General features: G+C 34.2%; 1 pseudogene; it reads right to left on the bottom strand.

The window, feature by feature from the left end:
• Nucleotides 1-298: 298 nt before the first annotated feature.
• On the bottom strand, nt 299-24,334 carry LOC148586782 (protein FAR1-RELATED SEQUENCE 5-like; annotated as a pseudogene).
• Between the last annotated feature and the right edge of the window lie 3,542 nt (nt 24,335-27,876).

The raw sequence follows: 27,876 nt of genomic DNA, 5'->3' as shown, positions 1-27,876 counted from the left end.
AATCTCCAACAAAATCTCAAAACAACGTGTGACTAGGTCTTTGGAAGATTTGAATATATCTCTCTCTCTATAGGACCGAGTTTTCCTCCAAATTAGGTTGGAGGAATTTTAGTCTCTAAAGTTGACATGTGTCCTCAAACATGTGCTTCTCACGTGTTTTTTTTAATACCCTAATTTCCACAAACCACAGTTAACTCCATTGTTAGTCTCTCTCTCTCACGTTCTCTTTCTCTCCCCTTCCCCTCCCGCATGAGACCAAGTTGTCTTTCCAACCCAAAAAATTTCTCCATGGAGAGTTTCAAAGCAACTGAAGAGCACGACACTCCTTCATCAACCCTTGCATCCTTGAAGCCTCAACGTCTTCATTTGCCGACTTTTCAGATTTGACCAATCTGAAGAAGGAATCGACGTCAACCCATCTCTCATATATGGTTTCTGTGATCAATTTTTGAGATTCTGTGACTAGATTTAGATGGAGATTCGCCACTGTGACAAAGCAAGAAGAATCATGGTTGCAGGGGAAGTGTGGGGATGATTTTATACAATTGTTGTTTGTATTGAGAGAAATTTACCTGAAGAGGATTTGAGAGAAACTTTTTTATTTTTTTTATTTTTATTTTTACAAAAAAATGTTGTATGAACGTGTTTGTTGAAATGTATGAATGGCAATTAAAGTTTAAGATTTTTTTTTTTGCACATCAATTGTTTGCTAAAATGCATAGTACTAGAGTTATTATTATCATTTGTTTGCTAAAATTTAAAACCTGCCCCTAATAGTTCATGGGAAGATTGCATTCACAACTATCCGGTGCAGACAGTTGCATAGCCCGATTGCAATTCGGTTCAGGCTCCTGTTTTAGAGAAGGGATGCCTTGATAGTTTGAACAAGGCAATTATCTTGTTCTTCTGTCCTCCCTTCACTTTTTATGTTTAGAATTTAAGTTTTTTGGGTCATGGTATGTGTTGTTTATTCTTCAAAAGCCATAATATGTGTTCTTTTACGGAGCCGCTGCCTTTACACAATGCGGCACAAAGTCAACAAGGCTTGAAATAAATGGTTGTCAGTCAAGTGCTTCTTCATGAACTAAAGTAATAAAATATTTCACTGAGAAGTAAAATAAAAAGAGACTTTGTCGTTAAAAATAAACCACAAAATCCATCAAAAAGAATGGAACCCACAGTGACTTGTGAAGGTGCAAGTCATTACTCAACAGAGTGGGAGAGTTGATTTTTTTTTAAAAAAAAAAAACCAAATAGATGACACCAATGATATAAATAATAGAACACAAATGTAAACACATGAACAAATAAAAGATACAAGTACTTAACTAAAGATAAATGACTTTGTAAAAAATGAGCCAAGAAGATTTGGTACATTTCATATTATTGCAAAGCAAAGAAAAAAGAGAAAGAAATTAAATAATAATGTTGAAACATATCCTTAATGTTTAAACCTCCAAGCAACAAGTCAATTTCACTCCGAAGGAAACATTGCTACGTACAAAACTACCAAAGAAACATTCCAACACTATCAAGTTATCTCATTTTTACTAGTTTATCCTTCCTTGTATAGTTGTATTCTAGATGCCGCTCAACTTGTTGGAGGCTGCTCTCTTGGAAGTTATGTCCAACTATATGGTCTTCTGGTTCTTCTCCAACCAAGATATTACACTTCACAGATTCCTGCATCTGCATATAATTATTATTATTATTATTATTTTTGTAAATTTCCATTTTAATTTTACATATTAAAAGTAAATGAGTAGCAAGAAATTAGAAAAAAAAAAAAAGAAGATAGTTATTTCTTAGAATTATACCTAAGTTAAGTTATCAAACAACTGAAATTCTTGTCTGTCATTCCCATCCTCTCTCCGAATATTGTCATCGATAGAGTGCTCCTATATATAGCATTAAGTAATTATTAACATAATCCAAAATACATTGATGGACCTATAAAAGTTATTTTAATATAGAAGAATGTAAAATCTCTTACTTTACTTAGATATTCAAGTGATTGAATTTGTCTTGCCCTGTGAACCTCTTGCTGTAAGTTGCTAACACAACTTGAGGCATATACTATTTTGTTTTGAGATTTAACATTTTTTCGTCGTTCTAATGCACCTTTCAACCTTCTTTTTGGACGTCCAATAGAAGATTTTGTTGTAATCCCAAGTATGGCTTGCAAAGCTACATCCTCATTAGAACTATTATCAGCTTCAACTTGGACCTCTAATTGACACTCCACACCATCAGAATAACATTTTTTTTTTCTCATTTCTTGCAAATACTTTAATAATTTTTTAGAACATCTATTGGCACATTTATACATCGTCACACTCTCTGCTGCAAGTGTAGAAATTTCACGAAAATTGTGACTTAAATGGGAGTAACGCTTTCCAATTGACTCTTGAGAGTTAGCTTTAATATCAATCCCATGATAGTCCTTGATAGTACCAACCTTTCCATCCTTTGTCCATCTTTTCAATATATAATTGATTGGAAGCTTCTTAATATTTTTTTTGTGAAGAACTTTTCAAGCATGGACACATAGAATTCCTACAAAGTTAAGCATCATGCAACTGCATTGGACAATAGTTGTTGATGCCTCAAACTTAACCAAGTGCTCTTGAGGTCTCTGCCTATATTTAACTTTGTACTCTGTTATGGTATTAGATTTACTAGCCTTGTAAATAGTACAATCGCCCATCACCACAAAAAAAATGGTATTTTTTGACGTGGCAAACAGTAACTCATGTTTGCCACGTCAAAACATATTGACGTGTCTAAGTAGACATGTCAACAAAGATATTCTTGACGTGGTGCATTTTAACACGTCAAAAGTTTTTGACGTGGTAGGATGACACGTCAAAAACTTTTGACGTGTCAATTCCACACGTCAAAAGTTTTTGACGTGTTAATTCCACACGTCAAAAACTTTTGACGTGTCACATTAACACGTCAAAAGTTTTTGACGTGTCTAATCAACACGTCAAAAAAAAAAATTAACATTTATGTTAATTTGTAAAAAAAAATTAACATTAATTTGATATAAAAAATATGTATTAAAAAACAATTAATTCTAATTGGCATATAAAATTTAATTTGATTAGATAGGAAAATTAAGTTTATCATTAGTATAAATTACTTGGTATATATGTATACGTATATATATATCACATGCATGCCAATTAATATATAAATATATGCATGCATAATCATTCTATATATATATTGTATACCAATTAATATAATTATTACATGCAAGCATATAATTCAACCATTTCATTAATATTAATTTGAACATCATATTATCACGCATAAATCGATTAGTCTAGTAATATATTAATATGATAGCTAGCCATATTAATTTTTTAAATATAAAACATACTTGATACTTTTATTTTATAAGATCCGCAAACCTCACATGAATTCGGCCAACACAACATATGTGGTCAGTCAGTGGATACATCTAATTATCTATACATCTAGAATATTAATTTATTTATTCTCTAATTAATTGTAATTGGATATTGTATGGATAATGTGTTATATAAGAGGAAAAAATTATATCATAGAATAAATATAATTTTAATATAAATTATATGATAGAGTAAATATAATTTTAATAGAAATATAATTTAATATATAATTTTAATAAAATTAAAATAAATATAATTTATAATAATTTAAATAATATAATATATTTAATTATTTATTATAATTTTTTGACGTGCCATCAAAAAAAAATATTAAGTTTAATTTTATCACATGTATATATATATATATATATATATATCAAAATTAATTTTAATTTTGATATAAAAAAATATGTATTAAAAAACAATTAATTTTAATTGGCATAAAAAATTAATTTTGATTGGATGGGAAAATTATAGTTTATCATATTAGTATAAATTACTTGGTATATATGTATGCGTATATATATATCACATGCGTGCCAATTAATATCACATATATATGTGTGTGTGTGTGTGTATGTGTATAATATTAATTTGTAAAAAATTAAGATTTGAATTGGTATAAAAAATTAATTATATCATATTAGTATAAATTAATTGGTATATACGTATATATCACATGCATGCCAATTAGCTAGTATTATAATCATATACTATTGTACAATTAATATTATTACATGCATATGAATCAAACATTTCATTCATATATATATATATATATGATATGAAATTCTCATGCATAAATTATTTTAGCTAGTAATATTAATTAAACAAATGAATTTTATTATCTGTACGTTTAGAATATTAATTTGTTTATTATCTAATTAGTTTTAAGTATATTGTATAGATAATGTGTTATATAAGAGAAAAAAATTGATATAATAAATAATGATATAAATTAAAATTGTATAGTTTTAAAATTTAAATTTAAATTCTTACAAAAAAAAAAAATTAAATTTAAAAATTCTCTTGACGTGTCACATGTGGACACATCAAGAAGTCTTGACGTGCCACATGTGGCACGTCAAAAACGTTCCTCGGGAAGGCACGCCCGCCAGGTTCGCCTTCCCTTTCTTCTTTTTTTGTTTTGTTTGTTTGTTTGTTTGTTTTTTTTTTTTTTTTTTTTTTTCTTACTTCTTTCCTTCTTCCTTCTTCCCTCTCTTTCTTTCTCTCCCCCACGCAACTCAAGCTACAGACCCATTTTCATTTGCCATTTTTTTTTTCTCCATCAGCCCTCTGCAGCATCTCTCTCACCCTCGTGCTCTCTCTCAGCCCGGCCGTTCTCTAGGCTTCTTTTGGATCACGCGCGTTGTCTCTCTCTCTCCCGGTGGTTCTCTCTCTCCCTCGGTGGTACTTCTCTCTCTCACCGGCGCCCGTCACCGCCGCTGCTCCCTCCGGTGACCAAGCGTTTCCCGATCAACTCTAAAAAATCAGGTATATATATACCTGATTTTAATATATATATATATAAACTAATTTATTTATTTATTTATATAAATTAAGAAATTATATAAATATGCTATTTACAGTACTGTATATTATTATATATTGTTGATGTAGTTAATTATATTTAGCAAATTCTTTTTACATGTTAGCTAATTAATTTATTTGCTTAAGATTTATGTTATGTATTGCTTGTTTGACATATATGTTTTGTATATGTTGAAAATATTGTTTAATGTATTTGCATGCATGCATGCAAAATTACGTACCCTCATAGTTTGAAATTAGTTTTTTTGTATAGGATTTTGCGTTTACATTTAGACCCATATTTGTGTAGGTTTTTCTTTTGCACATTGTCGTAACCAAAATATATATATATATATATATATATATATATATATATATATATATATATATATATATACAAATAAGAAATGCATATCTACTTTGGTCGTTAATTTATGATTAGATTTTGTAAATTTAGAATAAGTATGTAAATGCTAAGATCGAAAAAAGAAAGTAAGAAACAACTAACATAGGTTGCTTGATTTGTTTTATGTACACTTCCCATACAAATGCATAAATGTTATAATAAGCGGACAAAAGAAAACCAACATTTAACCTAGCTAGGTATATCTAATTTATTTAGGGTCCCCATATATAACAAAATAATTAATTTAGGTCCTACAACTTTAGATTATGTAAATGTCATAAAAAACGAAAACAAAAAATTTGCAGCAAATAAGATAGCCACATATATTTTATCTAGGTTCCCTATGTGGCATGTCAAATGTTTTTAAATTTGGACCTTAATTTTGTTTAGGTTTTGCAAATTTTGATTATGTAGATGTTATAATTAATACTCAATGTATGTGTTTATTTGTTAAAAATATACAAAAATTTGAAACGATGTACTTAAACAAATACACAAAAGAAAAAAAATAACATCTAACTAACTAACTTAGATTTATTTTATTTAGTTAGGGTTACAGTAACTAAAGCTATGGACAAGAGTTGGATGACAAAGTCTAGGGGTACGAGGGAATACAAAGACGGGTGTAGATTATTCGTGGAGTTTGCAGTTAGGAATTGTACAATCCCTAATGGAAAAATTCACTGCCCCTGTAAGGTGTGCCGCAATAAGCAGCGCCACCCGCCGGATTTGGTATTTGACTACTTGACAGGGGGTAAGGGAATAATGATTGCATACAGAACTTGGTATTATCACTGGGAGAGGCCTGTCCGGTCTCCTGTTGCAGTGTCTACTTCGACTACCACGATTATAGATCAGGGTATAGGCACAACACAAGGTGAAAACATGCAGTCAATGTTACGTGATCTATTCGGCATGCACGGTGTCGTGGAAGACAATTGTGAGCCTGAAGTGGCGGTGCAGGGGAATGAAGAAACTGTGAATGAAGAAACCGACGATGGTGATGTACTAAAGTACAATAACTTGCTTAAGAAGGCAGAGAAGCCACTTCATGATGGGACCAAACATAGCAAGCTTAGTGCTACTGTACATCTGTACAATTTGAAGTGTGTTGGCGGACTTAGTAACGCAATATTTTCATCTTTTCTTGAGTTCATCCATCAGTTGCTGCCTCCTAGTGATGAAGCTTTGCCAGTTAATACATATGAGGCAAAAAAGTTTCTAAGGGACATGGGCCTTGGGTATGAGAAGATCCCGGCGTGTCCTAATAATTGTATGTTATTCTGGAAGAACAATAAAGTGTTGGATACATGTACTGTTTGTGGAGTATCTAAGTGGAAGAATGAAATTCAGTTGGATGAGGATGGGCAACCCATATCATCGAGTAAGAAACGCCCGGTCAAGGTGTTGCGGTGGTTTTCACTCATACCACGGCTACAGAGATTGTTTATGTCAGAGCATACTACTCCTTATATGAGGTGGCATGCAGAAGGTCGGACTAAGGACGGTGTATTAAGGTATTCGGCCGATGGTGAAGCGTGGAGGGCATTCGATAATTTGCATCCAGACTTTTCGGTGGACAGCAGGAACGTCAGGCTTGGACTAACCTCGGATAGATTTAATCCATTCAGGAACATGAGTACATCCTACAGCACTTGGCCTGTAATGCTTGTACCGTACAACTTCCTCCTTGGACGTGCATGAAACAAACTTCATTTATACTATCCCTGATAATCCCGAGCCTAAAGTCACCTGGAATGGATCTAGATGTCTACCTACGATCCTTAATTGAGGAGTTACAGGAACTATGGACTGTAGGTGTACCCATATTTGACATGTCCCAAAAAAAAGAACTTTGTGCTGCGGGCACAGTTGATTTGGACAATTAATGACTTCTCAGCATACGCAGATTTGTTTGGGTGGCCTAACAGGGGTGAGAAGGCACATCCCTGCTGTATGTACTCGACGAGGTCCACGCGGTTAAAACATGGCAGAAAATTTTGTTATATGGGACACAGATGATACTTGCCCATTGATCATCCGTGGAGGAGGAATAAAATATTATTTGACGGGAAACAAGAATTTGAATGTGCCCAAGATGTGCCAAGTTGAGATGAAATTCTTAGATAATTACAAGATATGGCATATGGAGATGAGAATGCCGGTAGGACAATGACGGATAATAAAAAAAAAGACAAGAAACAGAAGAAGAGTGGGCCGACAGAAAGAGAAGGCGAAACTGCTAACGTATTGTGGAAGAAGAAAAGTGTTTTCTTTAGGTTGCCGTTTTGGAAAGATAATCTATTGCAGCACAACCTTGATGTCATGCACATTGAGAAAATTGTGATGGATAACATTCTTGGCACAATACTAGACATTCCAAGGAAAACGAAGGACAACATCCAAGCCCGCACAGACTTGCAAGAAATGGGGTTGAGACATGCACTTCATCTGTACACGGGCGAGGATGGTCAAACGTATATGCCTGGAGCTTGTCACACGATGTTTAAGGACGAAAAAACACATTTTTTGAAAGTGCTTCGAAATGTAAGGGTGCCGGACGGATATGCCTCGAATATTTCCTGATGTGTACGACTTAGTGATCGTACGATATTCGATTTGAAGAGCCATGATAGTCACGTAATTATGCAACAACTTCTCCCTATTGCATTGCGTGGATCATTACCAAGAAACGTGGTTAGACCACTTGTTGGGATGTCTGCATTCTTCAGGGGTCTATGTTCAACGTCATTGACACGAAATGATATGGACCGACTAGAGGGTGACATTTATATTACTTTGTGCCAGATGGAAAGGGTCTTCCCTCCAAGTTTTTTTACTGTGATGGTTCACTTGGTCGTGCATCTTGTCCATGAATGCCGACTTGGTGGACCGGTACAGTATAGGTGGATGTATTCGGTAGAAAGGTAAAATAACTTTACTAATATTCATCAAATTATTTTTTCTCCGATATACAACCGTCACTAATTGTAATGAATGCATTATGATCATATGTAGATGCCTTGGGGTGTTCAAATCTAATGTTCGCAATAAAGCGGCTCCTGAGAGCTGCATTGCAGAGGGCTACATAGCAACGGAGTTGGTGGCGTTTTGCTCAAGGTATCTAGATCACGCACCAACATTTCACAATAGGGCTCTAAGAAACTTGAGTGGTTCAAAGGGTGCGGGAACACGAGTCATCCTCGACCGTGTCACATTGACACAAATTCACCGATACATTTTGTTTAACTCGAATGAGTTCCTTCAACTACGGACGTAAGTCGTGTTAGTAGTGTATGCAAGTTCAATATCACTTTGCACCCTTAGTTGTGAATTAGAATATAATTTAAACTTTGTATTGTAGGGTGCACATGGATACACTTAGGCGATCATGCGATAGGGGGCGAACGACGGAAGATCAGTTGGAAACCCAACATCATGCGCTGTTCTGCGATTGGTACCGTGACTACGTAAGAGTACCGTGATGTTAAACTGTTACAGACCCATTATATTTAGTTATTAGTTCATAACAAATAACCAAATGAACTTTCTTATGGTCAATTGTATGTATGTGCTAACAGGTCGATCGACAAAGGAAGAAAATAGATGACAAACTGGTAACGCATTGTAGAGGGCCGAAGGCCACAGCGACCAGATATAACAGATATGTGGTTAACGGAAACCCGTTTCGCACTATTGCATTCGATGCTGGAAAAATGACCCAGAACAGCGGGGTGTGCGTGCCAACTGTTGATGGCGAAACGTACTATAGGAAGTTAATGAAAATAATTGAGGTGGAGTATTTCGACAGGACTAAGTATGTTTTGTTCAAGTGTGATTGGGCGGGCAACACGAAGGACGGGGGGTACAAAGTAGACGAGTATGGCACACTGCTTGTCAGCTTTAAAAACCTTGTCTACCGGGGCCAGGAAATTTCTGATGAGCCGTATGTGCTAACGTCACAAGTTGACCAAGTCTTTTACGTCCAAGATGAAAGGGACCCTGATTAGGCTTGTGTTGTAAGGACGAAACCTAAAAACGTATATGACGTTGGACAAGGTGAAGGTTCTGATGATGAAAGTGTCAACTACCACGAGTGTGAGCCGCTCCTATTGACCAGCAATAATGAAGTGGATCCGCAGGATGTCATTGACTACATCCGACAAGACTTAGAAACGTATACGACGTTGGACAAGGTGAAGGTTCTGATGATGAAAGTGTCAACTACCACGAGTGTGAGCCGCTCCTATTGACCAGCAATAATGAAGTGGATCCGCAAGATGTCATTGACTACATCCGACAAGACTTTTTTGGTACCTGAGTTTTCACTTTTTTATTTTTTTCCCCCTCAGTTTTAAAACATGACAAATCTAGTACCCAACCTATGGGGAAAAGACAAAATCAATACCTCCGTTAGTTCCATCAGTCCTACGTAACGGGTTTAATAGGAAAATCAACAAGGAAAGCTTGGAACTAGTCTCTGAAATTACCCAAAAGAACTTGGACATGTAATAGTGTCTGAAATAAAAATAAATTTTTGTCAACTCGGCAACACATTATTTCCCTTGTTTTCTCGGCAACCAAACAGAGGCAGCTCTTTTTTTTTTTTTTTTTTAATTTTTTTAATTTTTTTTACTTTTTGGGATTCCAAGCTTTCCCTGTTGATTTTCCTACTAAACCCGTTAAGTAGGACTAACAGAACTTATGGAGGTATTGATTTTGTCTTTTCCCCATAGGTTGGGTACTAGATTTGTCATGTTTTAAAACTTAGGGGGGAAAAAATAAAAAAGTGATTAACCCTTAAAAAAATTTAAAACTTTAATAATATATATAGTTCATATTATTTTGACGTATTTAATGTTATTTCTGTATACATTGATTGTTTATTGTGGTGTATTTTTTTTTTTTATCTATTATATACATAATTAATTGGGTATATTATGTGTTTTGCAGGTTGATATGAGTACGAGGGGGAAGAGTAGATGACAGGGGTCCCTTCAGATAGACGACCAGGGGTATAGACCCTTACTTCCTGAGCATGGGGAAGGGTCTCAGCAGGTTCCGTATCACACGGAGGCCTCTTATGATCTTGGAAGACAGTATCCTACCATGAGCGAGTTGGGGATATGTGCACATGGTGAGGTAGAGATGATGTTCCCTCCTGAGTTGAACATGAGTATCCCATACAGTGAGCCATCGCATCCGGATGATAGTGAGACACAGTACTATGGGGAGGACGCGGATGATGGCTCAGGTGACTTGGAGCCCGATGATCCTCCAGAAGAGTTGGGCATTCTCCAGCTCCGGACAATAAGTAAGTATACATGCTTCAAATACCCATATTAAATATGTATAAAATTTATGTGGTTACTATTAAATTTCCAATAATTAACATTTGCAATTATTAATGTGTTAGGGATCGGGGGAGACGGGAGCACCCAATTTCAGGTGGTGGACATCCCACCATTGAACAAGAAGTGGGAGGTCCCCCCAGGCAAAAAATCGTATGCGAGTACAATAAGGCGTGGCAGCCCGTAGGATTTAGCGGGATGAAATTCAGAAGGGAGACCGGCAACGTCATAAGGGCCGGGACTTATGTTAGGCTCCGGGATGAATGGGAGCATGTACATCCCCGTGCGAAGGAAGATGTATGGGACACCTTGATGGTATGGTTAAATTTTTTCTCATATTTTCGCACGTGTTTTTCAATATTTTAGACATTGTTAATGTGTGCAATTATACGACTAATTTTTTCGACTTATATATGCAGACTCAATTCTACATGCCGCCTGAGTACGATCTTGAGGCGATTAAAAGGAACGCCTTTAGAGATATGGGCTCGAAGCTGAAGAGTTGGAGACATGTTGTAAAATGCTCATTAAAAATCAAGGACGGCGATACTCCAAACTCAGTGAAGGCGAGAATGGGTGAGGCTACCGTTAGGAAATACGATGCTGAGGACTTGAATGTCTTGTTGGCGAGATGGTGCGACCCGAAAAATCAGGTATGTCCGGAGTGTTTTCAGAATCTGTCTTCTTGATTGGTTTGCTTTAATTTGTTCATAGGCTTGTGATGATCGATCTCCTATTGTTAATTATTGTCCTTGTTTGGGTGTTTTCTAAAAAAATTTAGCTTTTTTATTTTTTTCATTTTCGTGATTCATGATGCATTGACATACAACTCAGAGATCATCATAATTTCTTCAACTCAGCAATTACGAGCTTCAAAACATTTTATGAATGACATATATAAAAGTTATTTTTTAAAGAAAAACAAGGAAGAAAAAGAAAAATATTCATGCTTCTTATTTTTAAGTTGTTATTCCCCAAAAAAACAACTTTTAAGAACAAAAAACAGAACATGGAAAAATAGGGGGAAAAAAAAAACCATCCCAATAAAGGTAGAGAAATTTGATCCATGATCCATCCCAATAACCCATCTAATTTCTGTTTTGAAACAACATTATCAATTGCATATATGTATATATATATATAGTAAAGAAATATATGAATATATTTGAATAGGAAGACAAAATGAGCAATTGGCTAGTGGAATTAATTGTAATTGTTTGGTTTCATTAATTGTAATTGGGTTACGCTTGACATTTTAAGAGGGATATACATGTAGGAGTTTGCTGGCAAGATGAAGGAATTGCGAGCAAAAAACAACACACCTCACAGCACCGGGTCGATGAGCTTTGCTAGAGCGACATATCAAGAGGTATTTATATATCTTTACTGCATATATATATATAATCGGTTGTTTAGATCTATGTTTTTCTTAATTTTTTTTGTTTTTGTTGTTATTGGATTGATATATTTTCTATGCAGACCGTATCCGCGAGCACTCCTCCAACTCGAGCGCAAAGTTACTTCACGACTCACACAACGAAGGACGGTGGCTATCCGAATGACGTGGTCAGGGAGAGATGTGTAAGTACTCAAGCATAAATATTTTGATAAATTATTTATGATTAACATTCCTTATACGAGATACTAACTTGTTTTTTAATGTACAGGAGAGGATGAAGGAATTGATGCCCACTGACCCGGCAAATACTAAGACCGTGACGGAAGGGACGATACGGTGGACACCTGATGACACGTATGCTCAGGCGTATGGAAATAAGCCTGAGTATGATGGCAGGGTCAGCCAGCTGGGTCCGAATGTGCTGTCGGTGTGGGGCAGCATACATTCATACTATACACCGTCCCAGACACGGTCTCAAAATTCTTGAAGCTCCTCGTTCTCATAGATGACAGATAGAATTAGAGAACTTGAAGAGGAGCGGGCACAAGAAAGACGTGTGATGGAAGAAGAGCGGGTAGCACAAAGAAGTGCAATGGATGAGATGGCGAGGCAGATTGAAGCACAAAAAGCGCAGATAGCAGATAAAGATGCTATGATTGAGGCTCGTTTCCGCCAGATCGAGGTCATGTTCGGGTCGATGTTTGGATCTGCGCCCCACAGTGGTAATGATATATTTTATTTTATTTTTGTAACAATTGTTAACTGTTAGAAACAATAGTTAGAAACAACTGTTAGAAACCCCTAGTTACAGCGGTCCATTTTAGAACTTACGTATACTTGCATCATATTACAGAGTAATTTTGAATTTTTGTATTGATTATTATTAGTTCACAACTCATTTGTAGGTAATGCAGATTAAGAGTTGGGGGATGACTGTGTTGAGTTGGGCACCACACGTCGTTTATCATCACTGTTTGTTAAGTTCTATATACATACTACTGCTTATTGTTTTGTATATAGTTAGATCAAAATATATGTTTGTTGAGACTAATTGAAACTTATTTCTAGTAGATAGTTCAGAAGTGTTTTATTGTATATTTGTTTTGTCTTGTGTTAGAACGTGTTTTCGATGTATATATATGTTTTGTTATGTGTTGTGTTGGAATGTAGTATGTGTGTTGGAATTTTGTTTAATGAAGTATGTGTTGGATATATATTATTGGATATTGGATATATATTATTAATGAAGTTGTGTTGTGTTGGATATATATATTGGATATTGGATTTTGTTTAATGAAATTGTGTTGGATATATATATTCTTTGAACCTCATAGTATGTTCTTGTAATTGCTAATGGGTGGGCTGGAATTATTAGTAGCTAATTAGAAACTTGCTTAGAAGCTTGAAGTCTCGTTTAACTTAATTTTTATAAATTCGAGCTTTGTGCTGGACAACCATTTATGAACACTATTGAGTTTCTTGGAAGAATGTTGAAAGAAATTATGAGGTGGGTTGTTGTGGTTGTGCTACGTCTAAATAGAGTGTAGTTGTTGGAAGTGGATTTTGAGCTAATTTAACCATAGCATTATTGAGCTAATTTAATAAAACTTTTTAGAGGATGTTTTTTTGCTTTTTAGTTAATAAAATATTTTCTTATAACTTTGCCTTGCTTGCTTTACTTCTGTTTAAGTTAGAGTACTCTCTAGTTGAATGGTTATTTGATAGATGGACTTTGTTTTGGTTAGGTCAGAATTGATGGTTTTGGTTAGATTTTTCTTAAATGATTTTGTTGCTCATAGTTGAATATTATCTATATATGAATGTGCATAACAATGTTTTTGGATATTTCTGAATCTGAATTGAAAAATATTGCAAATGTTGCATATGAAATTCACAATCCCATTAGCATTTTCAAATGGCTCCTTCTAGTTAGATGTTTTTAGTAGATTATGTATTAGATATTGGATTATGTATTAGAGATTATGGATTAGATTATGTATTGGATTATGGATTGAATTGGATTGGATTGGATTGGATTGGATTATGTATGTAGATTATAGATTTGATTATGTATTGGATTATGGATTGGATTGGATTGGATTGGATTGGATTGGATTATGTATTGGATTATGTATGTGGATTATGGATTGGATTATGTATGTGGATTATGGATGTGTATTATGGATTGGATTGGATTATGTATTGGATGTGTATTATGTATGTGGATTATGGATTGGATTGGATTATGTATATGGATTATGGATTGGATTAGATTATGTATTGGATTGGATTATGTATGTGGATTATGGATGTGTATTATGTATGTGGATTATGGATTGGATTGGATTATGTATTGGATTGGATTATGTATGTGGATTATGAATTGGATTGGATTGGATGTATGTGGATTAGAAATATTTGAATTATTGTATTGGAATATTGTAATTATTTCTTATATATATATATTTTGACGTGTCAAACGGCGTGACACGTCAAAAAACCACTCGTACATTTTTTGACGTGCCAAAATCGACACGTCAAAAAAAAATTTTGACGTGTCAAAACTGACAAGTCAAAAATTCTTTGACGTTTCGATTTTGCTACGTGAAAAAAAAAAAATTTTGACGTGTTGCTCCCAACACGTCAAAAGTTTTTGACGTGTCACTGTAAACACGTCAAAAATCTGGAATTTTTGACATCCCCCCTTTTAACCGTTGATAAAAGTCAAAAATCACACGTCAATAGGGGTTTTAACGTGTCAATACCATTGACACGTCAAAAACCCCTAGTCAAAGATTATCACCATTTTTGTAGTGCATCTTCATGTATTCATTTTGAAACATTTGGAACACTTCTGGGGTGTATAACTTTACAACATGTCTCAACATCTCAACATTAACTTTTAAAATAGGTGTTGTTTGACTCATTTTGAACTCTGCTTGTAGTTCTTGATGTCGTTTGTCAGCCAAGAGTCTAGAGTAATGTTCCAAAAATCGCAAAAGATTATATTTTGCTTTCAAGTACTTCTTCAACACATTGTTCATGGACTCATTGCGTTGGGTGCTTTTCATATCAGCAATGAACATATGTTGACCATATACCATAGCCTGTTTCTCTTTTACATCAAATATCTCATCCAACCATTTATTATTTGTAAGATTATACTTCTTAAGCATATTATCCCCTGAAAATAGCCATTCATCTTCATCTTCATAATCATATACACAATTGCCAAAATCATCTACAAATTGCTTTGATGAATGAAATACATGGCTCAGATGCTTAGTACCATTCTGATAAATATGCCATAGACATAAATGATGATTTGATTTAGGAAACACCTCATTTATTACTTTGGCCATTGTAGCAGATTGGTCTGTGAGTATAGTTGTTGGCTACTTTTTAGACATTGAACTTAAAAAAGTTTCAAATAACCACTTAAATGAATCTACAGTTTCATCATAAAGTAATGCCGCACCAAAGATAATTGTTTGTTTGTGATGATTAACCCTAGGGGTGTCAAGGCGGTTACGATTAGCGGTTATTGGCAATAACCGCTAACCGTAACCACCTTAGCGGTTAGTAAATTTCATTAATTGCAACCGTTAACCGCCTAACGGTTAGCGGTTAGCGGTTAATCGCCAGTTAACGGTTAATGAAATAGATAACCGCTCGCTAACCGCTTTTTCAAAATTGGGCTGTTTTTTTTGCCTTTTTTTTTTTTTTCTTCGTATTTTTAATGCCTTCTTGAGCCCAATTGCAATAAAAAGAGCCAATATTGAAAAATAAAAAAATATTTGATCCAAAATTTACTTTTACTTGTACTTTAAAAAAATTTCGTTAAATATTAAATCATAACTGGTTAACTTTAAAAAAAAAAAAATAAAAAAATTCAACACAACATATAAAGAAAAAAATTCTGCACAACATATAAAAAAAAATTCAGAATTCAGATAACTGTCACAACATATAAAAAAAGTTCAACACAAAGCATATAAAATAAGTTCAAATAAAACATTAAATAATACAAATAAAACATTAAAACTTCATCAATCCTCTCATTTGGTCCTCTAGCAAATCCTATAGACATCCAAATAAGAAAAGTTATAAACTTAAACATAATAATATTAAGGCACAAGCATGTACACATAATTTGATATTATATAATCATATAATCTCATTAAATTATATCATATGATTAATTATTTAAATTATTATCATATTTACTTATAATCTTTTTTCTTTGAATTGAACTTAATATCTAATGGTAAATGGTAATGTTCAAACTCCTAAATCCTAAATTCCTAAAGTATCTAATAATGCTTTAATTAAATTGTAGTTATAAGTAATATTTTGTTTAATTCAATTGAATCAATTGTAATTATTATTGTACATGAATCATATGATTAACTTGTAGACTTATGACTTATGAGTTATGTCATATTATATATGTATTATTTATTATTATATTATCATATGATTTAATGATCAAGTCATCATGTGACATAATCATATCAATTATAGTGATAACATATAAATTACTAAAATTATAATGATAATACATTAATACTTAAATTTTGTTTATAAGTAACACTTTGGTCATTGTTTAATCCAATGTCAATTACTTAATTTGATATTATACAAATCATATTATCATTTTACATCAATAATATGATTCACTTGAAGTCTTGAATAACGTATTTGAATTGTCATTGAATCATATGATTAAGTATTTATATTATACATTTATAGTATTCATATGGATATGTAGACTTATATAAACTTATAACATATATAGAATTATAAGTTTATAACATACATTGGAAATAAGTCTCTAGATATTTAATTGTTGTATTAGTATGCATTTGTATACTTATGAGTTATGTTATATTATATATGTATAATTTATTATTATATAATCAAATGATTTAATAATCAATTGATCATGTGATATAATTATATAAATTATAGTGATAATATATTAATACTCAAATTGTGATTTAATTATTTTTTTTAAAAAATTGTGATTTAATGATCAAGTGATTATATGATATAATCATATAAATTATAGTTATAATATATTAGTACTCAAATTGTGATTTAATTATTTTTTAAAAAAATTGTGGTTTAATGATCAAATGATTATGTTATATGTATAAATATTTTTATAATTATAATTATAAAAATATATTATATAAAAAGGCGGTTAGCGGTTAGCGGGTACGGTTAGTAGACCCAATAACCGCTAGGCGGTTATAGCGGTTAGGCGGTTAGCGGTTATAACGGTTAGCGGTTAAAAACCGCCCGCATTGACACCCCTAATTAACCCCAATGAATGGTGCAAAAGGTCAACCATACGTATTTGTACGATAAGTTGTGTCAATGCATATCACATCACCAAAGTGCCCATAATCAACTACTGATCTAGCATTTGCCCAGAAAATATTCATAATAAGATCAATGTCATTTAATTGTATTGAATAAAAATAAGATGGATCTTTTAATTGCATATTACGAAAGTACTCCATCACAGCATGATCATCCCCTTTCTTCAAAGTCCTCCTCCTATTAGAATGTACGTAATTTTTTATAGTCAACATCCAAAAAACCAAGATTTTCACGACTCCCAGCTTGCATGCTCAACAAATCTATAATTTGTTTGATTGATATTCCAGACTTCTCGGCATCATCTGCAATAACTTTTTGAGCAAGTGTAATATTTCTTTTCTACCTTAACATGTGTTTCATTGGAGTCTGAACAAAGTTCTAGGGGTGGCAAAATGGGTACCCATACACGACCCGATTAGACCCGCGGGTACCCGTTACACGATTAGCCTATACCCAGACACGACCCGTTTAGCTAAACGGGTAATCGGGTTTGACACGATTATGACACGAAAATAATCGGGTAACCCGACACGACCCGTTTTACCCGTTTAAAATAACCGAGTATAAATGGGTAGACACGACCCGACACGACCCGATTACCCTAAACTATAATTTTTTTTTTAAAAAAAAAAATTAAAATTCAAAATTGTAATAATAATACTAATACATCAATATAGTCAATGCAAAAAATTGAGTTCTAACTTCTAAGAGATTAAAGGTTTTAATAAAGGATAAGAAAAAAAAAAAATTTGGAAAGTGACCGTAATTGACAAATTGTACTCCAAAATAAATTACTAAACTCATAATTTCACCTAAACTTAAAAGTTAAAAGTTAAAACAAGTAAGTTCATTTATTAAAATAGTCCACTTATAATTTAGTCCCACATGTAACAAAAGTGTTAAAAAATTAATTTGAACAAAGATACAAATTCTCAGACATTTTTTTTAGCATCCAACCCTGGGCCAAGACTCAATATTTTTGAATTCCATGACCATGAGACTATGAGAGCCATAGAAGACCAAGATCCTTATTTAATTGTGCAAAGACAGAGGAGGTTAAAGGGTCTCCTGGAGTGGGTTTCAGGAAAAAAAGAGATCATAAATGTTTTGGAAGGGTTTAAGGAAGTTGGATAGGATTTTATATGTGGAACTGGAGATTGTTGACTTTTCAACCCAATGTTTTGTGTGAGGGTTCCATCGAATTTTCTTCCCTAGATTGTTGAAGTGAAGAATGGGTTGGTGGTGAATAGTTTCTGTGGATACAAAGATATGCATTGGAATCCCATTCTTCGAGAAGGCTGCAGCATCTGGAGTTGAAGTTGGTTGTGACATTATTTGAGTAGTCTTGTCCTCTTAGGGTGACCACTGGCCAGGGAAGTGGAAAAGAGTGTTAGGCTTTAATGACAGGATTCTTTTTCCCCAGTGCATGCTCAAGCAATGGTAGGATTCTTGTTTCTGGTGGGTTTTGCTTTCCATGGTGGCCAATCCTTTTGAGGACTGTGGTCTGTGAAATTCACTTCTCATATGCATATAATCCCGCCAGTAACAATTAACATTCGATATCTAGTAATTTTCTACTCATATTTGATACTTTCATACTGCAAATACATTTATCAAAATGTGTAATATAATAGAATAGTTATAATTTAAGTGATTTTCATTTTAGCAACGAAATAAAAAAAAAGCTAACAAAAACAAAATAATAAATACAAAAAGAAACAAAACTCAAAACTACATCAACATTAGATTCATAATTCCTTGCAAAATACAAAATAGGTTCCCATGAGCCAATGTCTATTATGCCACTCCACTTAAGGATCCATGAAGGCATCCATGATCCACCCATATAATCAAAGTCCAAAGATATAAATTATAAAACACTACAAATATAATCAGTTTAAGAAATATTAATAGATTGTGCTCCAGATGAATCTGGAATGTCACAGGAAATTGTCAAAACATCATCTTCTTTGCCATCCAAGTCCAACTTCATTTGTGTGAGTTCTATATCAAAAAATAAGAAGAATTAGTATTATTTTATTATAGTGTAATAAAAAAATAATACACATAAACGAAGAAATTAAATATGGAAATAACTAATATTACCTTCATCTCCATATAACCAATCTTTGGTGCAAACTAATGCCTCAGCAATGTCAGGCTTGAGTGAACTCCTATATTGATCAATCACACGTCCACCAATGCTAAAAGTGGATTCCGAAGCAACAGTAGAAACAGGAATACTCAAAACATCACGAGCCATAGCAGCTACTTCAGGATATCGAAATTGATTTCCTTTCCAAAATGAAAGGATGTCAAATGTATCATCCAAATCGACAGACCTAGGCTCCTCCAAATAAATGTCCAATTGATTCTTTTGAAAATTAATATCATCTCCAGCAAATGCTAAATAGTCCTACATGAAAGTATAAAACAAAGAGAATATAAACATAAATAATTGAGTATATATATATATATATATATATATATACTAAGTTACAAAAAAGATAAGAAATTAATGATATTATTCACCTTTTGCCAAGATAGTTTTGCTCTAGGTGCTTGGGGGCGCCGAGCAGTTATGGAGCTTGAACTTGAAGTATTAGAAGAAGCACTATACTCCATAAAAAGATTCTTAATTTTCTCACGAACATTCTCGAATTGTATAGAATCCATAACTCCATAGATCTTCGTATAGTAATAATTTACAAGATGAAGCTTATAACGAGGATCTAATATAACTGCTATGGCCAACACTGCACTGAATTCTAACCAATATTTCTCAAATTTAGAGATCATTTGAGTTGCCATTAATCTTTTATGCTCATCTTCACTCACAATGTCTTCCTTCAAAGATAAATAAATCATGGCAACTACGGGAAAGTATAGGTTGGCAGTAGGATACTTAGTACCAGAAAAAACACATGTAGCTTCATAAAAGCAAGCTAAGAAACTACTGATATCACCCACCTTTTCCCACTCAAGTGCACTAGGACAATGCGGTGTATAGTTTGAATCAGTCATTGCCAAATAACTAAAAGCACTACGATAATGAATAGCACTCTCAAGCATAAGATAAGTAGAATTCCATCTGGTTGGCACATCTTGTTTTAATCCCTTATGACTGTCCAATGACATTTGATTTACCGCATGAAGAAATTTTTGTTTTCGCCCTTGTGATCCCTTAATATACTTTACGCTATCTCGAACCTTTTCGATAGCATCATCAATTTCTTTTAATCCATTTTGCACAATCAAGTTAAGAATATGGGCACAACAACGCATATGAAAGAACTCACCTTCACAAAGAAGGGCTTTCTTAATGTTCAGTGTTTGCTTTAAAAAGTCAACACAACGATCATTAGCAGAAGCATTGTCCAATGTTATAGTAAAAATCTTGTTCTCAATCCCCCACTCTTGTAGCAAATCATATATCTTTTCTTTCAAAGAAACACCATCATGTGGTGGGGGCATAAAAGAAAAGTTTAACACCCTTTTAGTTAATACCCAATCTTTGTTAATAAAATGTGCAGTAAGGCACATATATCCATCGGTTGTCAAAGACGTCCACATATCAGATGTTAAACAAATCCTCCCAGGACAAGCATGCAACATAGATTTAATCTTTTCTTTCTCCCTCATATGCATCTTAACCAAATCTGCCTTAGCAGTATTTCTAGATATAGAGGGTACATCACCACGCTAGTACTGATGTAATTGTCTTAAACCATCATATTCAACAAATGAAAAGGGCAAATCATGCTTAATAATCAAAGCAACCAACAATTCTCTATGTACTTTGGGATCAAATTTAGAGCCACTTACTGACAGAGATCCTGCTTTCCCAGCTAAGAGCATCTGCCCAACATCACGAGTGTTTGCCCCCCCACAAACTTGAATGTGCTTTCTCAAATTCCCAGTCCCATATGAACTTCGAGCCTTGTACCTATTACCACATGTCTTGCATTTTGCCCACACCTCCGGGTCATTTGGATCCGTATTGGGAACGACATCATAATATTGCCAAACAGTTGAGGTCCTCCTCCGCTTCTTTCCCTTTTTGTTACTCCCAGTCCCCACAGAAACAGAGTCACCTTCTAGTGACGGTAATTCGACCACATCGTCATCAATGTCGAATGCATCTTCAAGAACTTCTTCAATATTCATCTACACACATAAATTACATAATCATTAGTTAAACTATTAAAATATATGACTAATGACTATATGCTATATAACTATAAATTAAATATTTAAGAATAAATTAAAAGCTATATAGCTAAGTGAAATAAAATAATCCAACCCAAATCTTGCAATAAGCAACTATGGTTAATCTAAATATCTTTTTTATTTTCCTCTCTCTCTCTCTTTATGAAGTTCCATTCTACTTTTAATCCCCCAATTTTATTTTCAGTTTTAAGTTTTTAAAATCTTTATTTTTAATTAAAAAAAATCATTGCTTTGGCCATATTTGCCATAAATTGTTCAACAATGCAAATTCAATCAATGATTTAGCAAAATTATGTACACTAATATATAGTAAAAAAATGTAATTAAGCCATTAAGGTATAAACCCTAAACCATATAATATCACATGATTCACATAATTGCTTGAAAGACAAATATATATCAAAAATTCAAACAATCCAAGATTCAAAATCAGAGTCTACAATGTCAATATATATAAAATTTTCAAACAATTAAAATCAAAGTCTAGACTTACAAAAAAAAAAAAAAAAAAAAAATCAGAGTCAGAGAAATGTAATTAAGCCATTAAGGTATAAACCCTAAACCATATAATATCACATGATTCACATAATTGCTTGAAAGACAAATATATATCAAAAATTCAAACAATCCAAGATTCAAAATCAGAGTCTACAGACTACAATGTCAATATATATAAAATTTTCAAACAATTAAAATCAAAGTCTAGACTTACAAAAAAAAAAAAAAAAATCAGAGTCAGAGACATACCACGAGAGACAGAGAGCTGCGGGCCTGCGGCTGATGGCAACGGTGACTCGGTGAGGACGGCGAGTCGGCGACGGTGAGGTACGTTCTTGGCTCTTGCTAACGCCTAAGGCCCCTAAGTTCCTAACGGCGAGGAGCGGAGGAGGCCCACGAGGAGGAGGGAGACTGGGAGAGTGGAGCTGTGGAGACCCGAGAGAGAGAGAGGGAGAATCGGGAGACGGGGAGAGTCACGAGTGGCCGAGTGGGACTGTGGGATGCCGGACTGTCGGTGACGGAGGGAGAGGGAGAGACCGAGTGAGAGGGAGTCAGGGAGAGGGTTAGGTTACGCTTACGTTACAGAGACTAGAGAGACTTATTTTTACTTTTTAGTTCAAAAATCAAATGGTAATTGGTAAAGTGAGCAAACTGACTTACTGAAGTCTAACGTGAGGAGTGTCTGAGGAGACTGAGGCGAGAGAGAAGAGAGTCGTGCGTGCGCAGCGTGCCCCAGTGCCGGGTCCAGAAAAAAACAAACGGGGTTGCGGTTGGCGGGTGACGGGTCCAGGAAAAAGAAAAAAAAAAAACCGGGTCTGGCGGGTCGACCCGCCAGACCCCGCCAGACACGAAATTTCCGGGTCTTAATCGGGTAGACCCGATTACGACCCGAACCCGATTAGCCCAAACCCAATACCTGTTTTTTCGTGTCGTGTTCGTGTCGGATTTGCGGGTCGTGTCAAAATTGCCGGCCCTAGAACAAACGCATGATTATGTTGCTCATAAAAAGAAACAACTTCTAACATACCATCTTTTTGAAGTTGACAAGTCATTTGTGCTAACGCCCCACATGTGAAATTGGGTGATGAAAAGATACTTGTACTTTCCGTTTATCAACAACTCATTTACCTTCTTTTGAGAAACAAAATGTTCTCCTTTGAACAATTCCTAAATTGGATCGCTTCACAAATTGTTTTCTTGCATTGAAGCCTATTCGGTGATCATATTCTTTGTAAAATTCATATGCACTGTCATCACAATCAAATTTCATACCAATTTTTGGCACTTCAGCAATTTATGTGCTTTGTTTACTTGGGGTGTTTAATTTGCTTAAGAGACCATGCACATGTTCTTGTACATTTAATTCATTGTCCAATGCATATCTTTCATTAGTATCCAATATCTGCAATGAAAATAGTGGATTTAACATTCAGTACGAAATTTTTTTTTTAAAAAAAATGTGTAAGCAAATTGGTTAAATGAACATGCATATTTACAAATATTACAAAGGTATGCTTGCTAATTCTTTTTCTCTTCCCATTTTTCTTTTTATTTTAAAAAAGTAACATATTAACAAACAACTTTTCTGAAAGAAAAAAAAAAAAAAATCATGATTCTTTTATCTTTAAATCACATCATACAAAAAAATAAAACTTTGTCAAAATTCTTTTATCTATAAAGCATATTGGTGACACTTTGCAATTGTATTGAATAGACTCTTCAGGAAGAAGACTTCATAAGCAACTCAAACGCCTAGCAATTCAAACACCTCAACAACAGAGTCCCATAAGAACTGCCCTTAACAAAAGAGGAGTTCCACACAAACTCTTCTATTCTAACTCAAGTAAACAGAGGTTAGGATTGATTCTAAAGCCATAAATATCATAAGGTGAAATTATAGTCAAAGCAGCTAAAAAAAAAAAAAAAAAAAAAACTTTTGTTATAAAATTGATTTAGTCGAACTCCAATATTAAATGACAAACCCATAAAATTAGAGAAAACAGAAAATAGAGAAAAATTCTAAAGCTTAGAAAACTCTCACCATCAACGGCTTTGAGGACGTGAGGGTTGATAAAGGAGTGTCGTGCTCTTCTATTGCCTTGAAACTCTCCATGGAGAGATTTTTTGGGTTGGAAAGACAGCTTGGTCTCGTGCGGGAGGGGAAGGAGAGAGAGAGAGAGAGAGAGAGAGAGAGAGAGAGAGAGAAACTAACGGTGGAGTTAACTGTGGTTTGTGGAAATTAGAGTATTAAAAAAAAACACGTGAGATGCACATGTTTGAGGACACATGTCAACTTTAGAGGCTAGGTTGGAGGAAAACTTTGTCCCTCTATATATATATAGAACAAAGTTTTCATTCAAACCGGGTTGGAGAAATTCCCTTCAACCTAGTCTATAAAAGTGACACGTGTCTATTTTTTTAATAACATGTGAGATGCACATGAGTTTTTAATAAAAGTTATTCAAGCTTTGTTCCTACTATTAAAAAAACATGTGCATCTTATATGTTCATGGACACATGTCATTTTTATAGAGTAGGTTGAAGGGAATTCCTCCAACCTTGTTTGGAAGAAAACTTTGTCCATATATAAAAGAAGCCACGCGATTCTTGGAGCTAGATTAGGAAAGTTGGTCCTCGATTTTAATTAGAATGAAAATTTCTTATCAATCAGCTTCTATAAGAGTGTATTCGTTAAGCTATTAAAATAGTATGTAATATGCCCATGCTACTAAAAAAATAGGGAAAAAAGTTGAATTAGTTCTTGTGGTTTACTTTATTTATAATTAGCTGCATGTGGTATCAAAATGAACTCAAAGATCGTTGAAGTATGTCAAAAAAACAATTTAGTCCTTATCGTCAAATTCTTTCCACTAATTTAACAGATTCCGTTAGTATGACATTGGCTTAAATAGGACAAGTATCACAATTTTATTGGCTCTAACATTTAACGCTATCAGAATCTATTAAGTCTGTGAGTGAAATTTGACTGTAGGGACTAAATCATTTTTTTGGCATACCTCAAGGACCTTTGAATTCATTTTGATACCATATGAAGTTAATTGCAAATCAAGTAAATCACAATGACTGATTTTGCATTTTTTCCAAAAAAAAAAAAATTGTACTTCTCACCCGTTAAAAACACACGTCAGTTTTAGAGACGGGTTTATTGAAAACTTCATACGAACTAGTTTGGAGGAAATTTTTGCCATTTATTTTATAACAATAAACATAGCATAACCCACTTGGGCATATCAAACCTACTTACCTTACAAGTGATCCCACTCAAGCGCTCTCTCTGCTAGGGTTCCATCTTTAACAGAGAGCGCCGTTTCTCCCCTTCCTCCCCTCCTCCCCTCATCCTTTGATGCTTGCCTCCTTCCCGTCGCCCTATTCTCTTTGTGAGCTAATCTATTTACCTGATGCTCTCTACCTCATTGGGCGGTTTTTTTTCCCTTTCTTCTCCGCCTCTTTCCCATCCTTTGTCCCTTTTTTTTTTTTTTTAGGCTCTTGGATCGGTCTAGTCAGAGCCCGATCTACTGTCCTTTGTCAGACCCACGTCGTCACGCGCCCCACCACCAGTTTCTCTGGCTCTGTCTAGGTCCAACGCCACTTGTTGCAGTTGTGTCCTTGTGTTCCGACTAGTTTTTCCCCTTGTGCATTGGGGGTTTTTATTATTTTGATTTTTTTACATGTAATCTTTCTATTTCTTGTCTTGTTGTTTTCTTTTCCAGTTTTTTCCTGTTCTTTTTTCTGCCTGTATTTCTTGCTGCTTGTAATAAGGCTCTGTCCTTTCTCTTGATCTGCCCGTTTGGTTTTCTATGGGGTATTTGCTTTTGGTACTAACCCTTAGGTTGTGAATGTGAATGGTATCCTGACTTTTGGGTTGGGGAGGAAGAGTTTCGGCATGGGGGTTTTCTGCTCTCAGGGCCGAGGAATAAGAGCTACCTATGCATTGGATTGAGTCTGTCTGGAATAGATCTGTTGTTAAAACTGAAGACTAGTCATGGGTTAGTGGATATTGATGTCATTGATAGGTCTTGATTGTTAGATTGTAATGTTTGTATTTTTGATATTTGTAACCTCGTATCTTCGGCTATGATTTGCTTCAGAGCTTTTTGCTTTGTTTGTAAGAGTTTTTGCTCGTGATTTTTTCATGAATGAATATGTAATGTTTTCCCCTTAAAAAATAATAAATAAATAAACATAGCATAAAATTAGGAAATTTTTAAGGAAGGCTTTTTCATTCTTTTAAAAGGCCAAGGTCCAGGGACAATAAATGTGTATCTAATTAGAAATTAAGATTTTTCCAAAAGAAGGCAAATTCTTAATTATCATAAAATTCCTTTCCAATGCCTTTCTATAAAGAAAGAAAGAAAAAATTTTAATTCTAACATGTAGACATCCGATTTTATGAATTTTTTAAGAGAGTTTTTAATATTCATAATACTCTTTCCTTCTATCAAAGTATTTGAAACAAACTAGCAATTACTCTAGCATAAAATTGAGGCCGTCATCCCAAACTGCGTCCGTGATGTAATTTTGATGGAGCATGTACTCCATTAATACAAGTTACAACTTTTCTCTCTCTCTCTCAAAAAAAAAAAAAAAAAAAAATTGAGGTCATACCACAATGTCCACAAAAGGAGTGAGAAACAACCATTCAAACTCAATATCTGTTGTTATATTCTTTAATCTGCATGGGCTAGTTGCAGCTCTATTCTTTAGGGCAAATTGGGCTACAACTAGAAGTCTCCCTTAAAAGATCATCTAGGCAAATAAGCTATACAATGACAAATTGGGTTTCAACTCTTCTATTTCCTTCTCTCTCTTTTTTCCCCCTCAAATGTTCTTGTAATTCAGCTTCTGGTAGTTTTTGTAGACACCAAAGGAAAAAATGAGGCCCAGCATATGGATGCACGGCATTGGGTACTAAAAGAAAAAGGCCCAAGATGTGTAATTTTGGGTTATATGGCTCCTTGTTCTTCTGCAATCACAACCCTATTCATGTAAGGGGCTAAAACCTTTTGTATTTGTTTCTCTCTCTCTCTCTCTCTCTCTCTCTCTCTTAATGGTATACAAAGAAAATCAATGCCTAATCCTCAATTAAGGGCATCCTCGTTCTAAAAGAGATCCTCTCAATGAAAGAAAAGAAGAAAAAAAAAAAAGTGGCTTTATCTTTTCTATTACAAATGCCCAGATAATAATGATGATAAAATGATTTTGCTCCATCTTTGGCCATGATCAGATGATTCAGATGTAAGTAGTTTCTGTGACTTCTTTTTCTTTAGGTTTTTACCTAAACTAATTTATAATTCTATAGAGATATTAAATAAGGGGGAATTATACATGACACATAAATTAGGTACGTAAAGGAGTTCTCCACCTAGATTCTATCTGGGTCCTATCTTCTGCTTTTCAGGGTCTTTTTCACTAAAGAGCGTACAAATAAATGTCACACCAATCTCTTTGTTGCTCACTATGATTCTTATCATCATCATCATCTCTACTTCCTTTTCTTTTTTCCAAGTTCTATCTTGCCTAGGTCAATGAGTCTTTCAATCAAATTTCATTTCACATCTTATCAACGAGGTTCTTGCATTTTATCTTGGTTTGACAAAGAATTAATCTTGATCAGGATCATGTTACTACATTCAT

Source organism: Corylus avellana, chromosome 3 (genome assembly GCF_965113065.1).
Source record: "Corylus avellana chromosome 3, dhCorAvel1.hap1.2, whole genome shotgun sequence".
Classification (NCBI taxonomy): Eukaryota; Viridiplantae; Streptophyta; class Magnoliopsida; order Fagales; family Betulaceae; genus Corylus; species Corylus avellana.
This window is presented reverse-complemented; position numbering and strand designations above follow the sequence as displayed.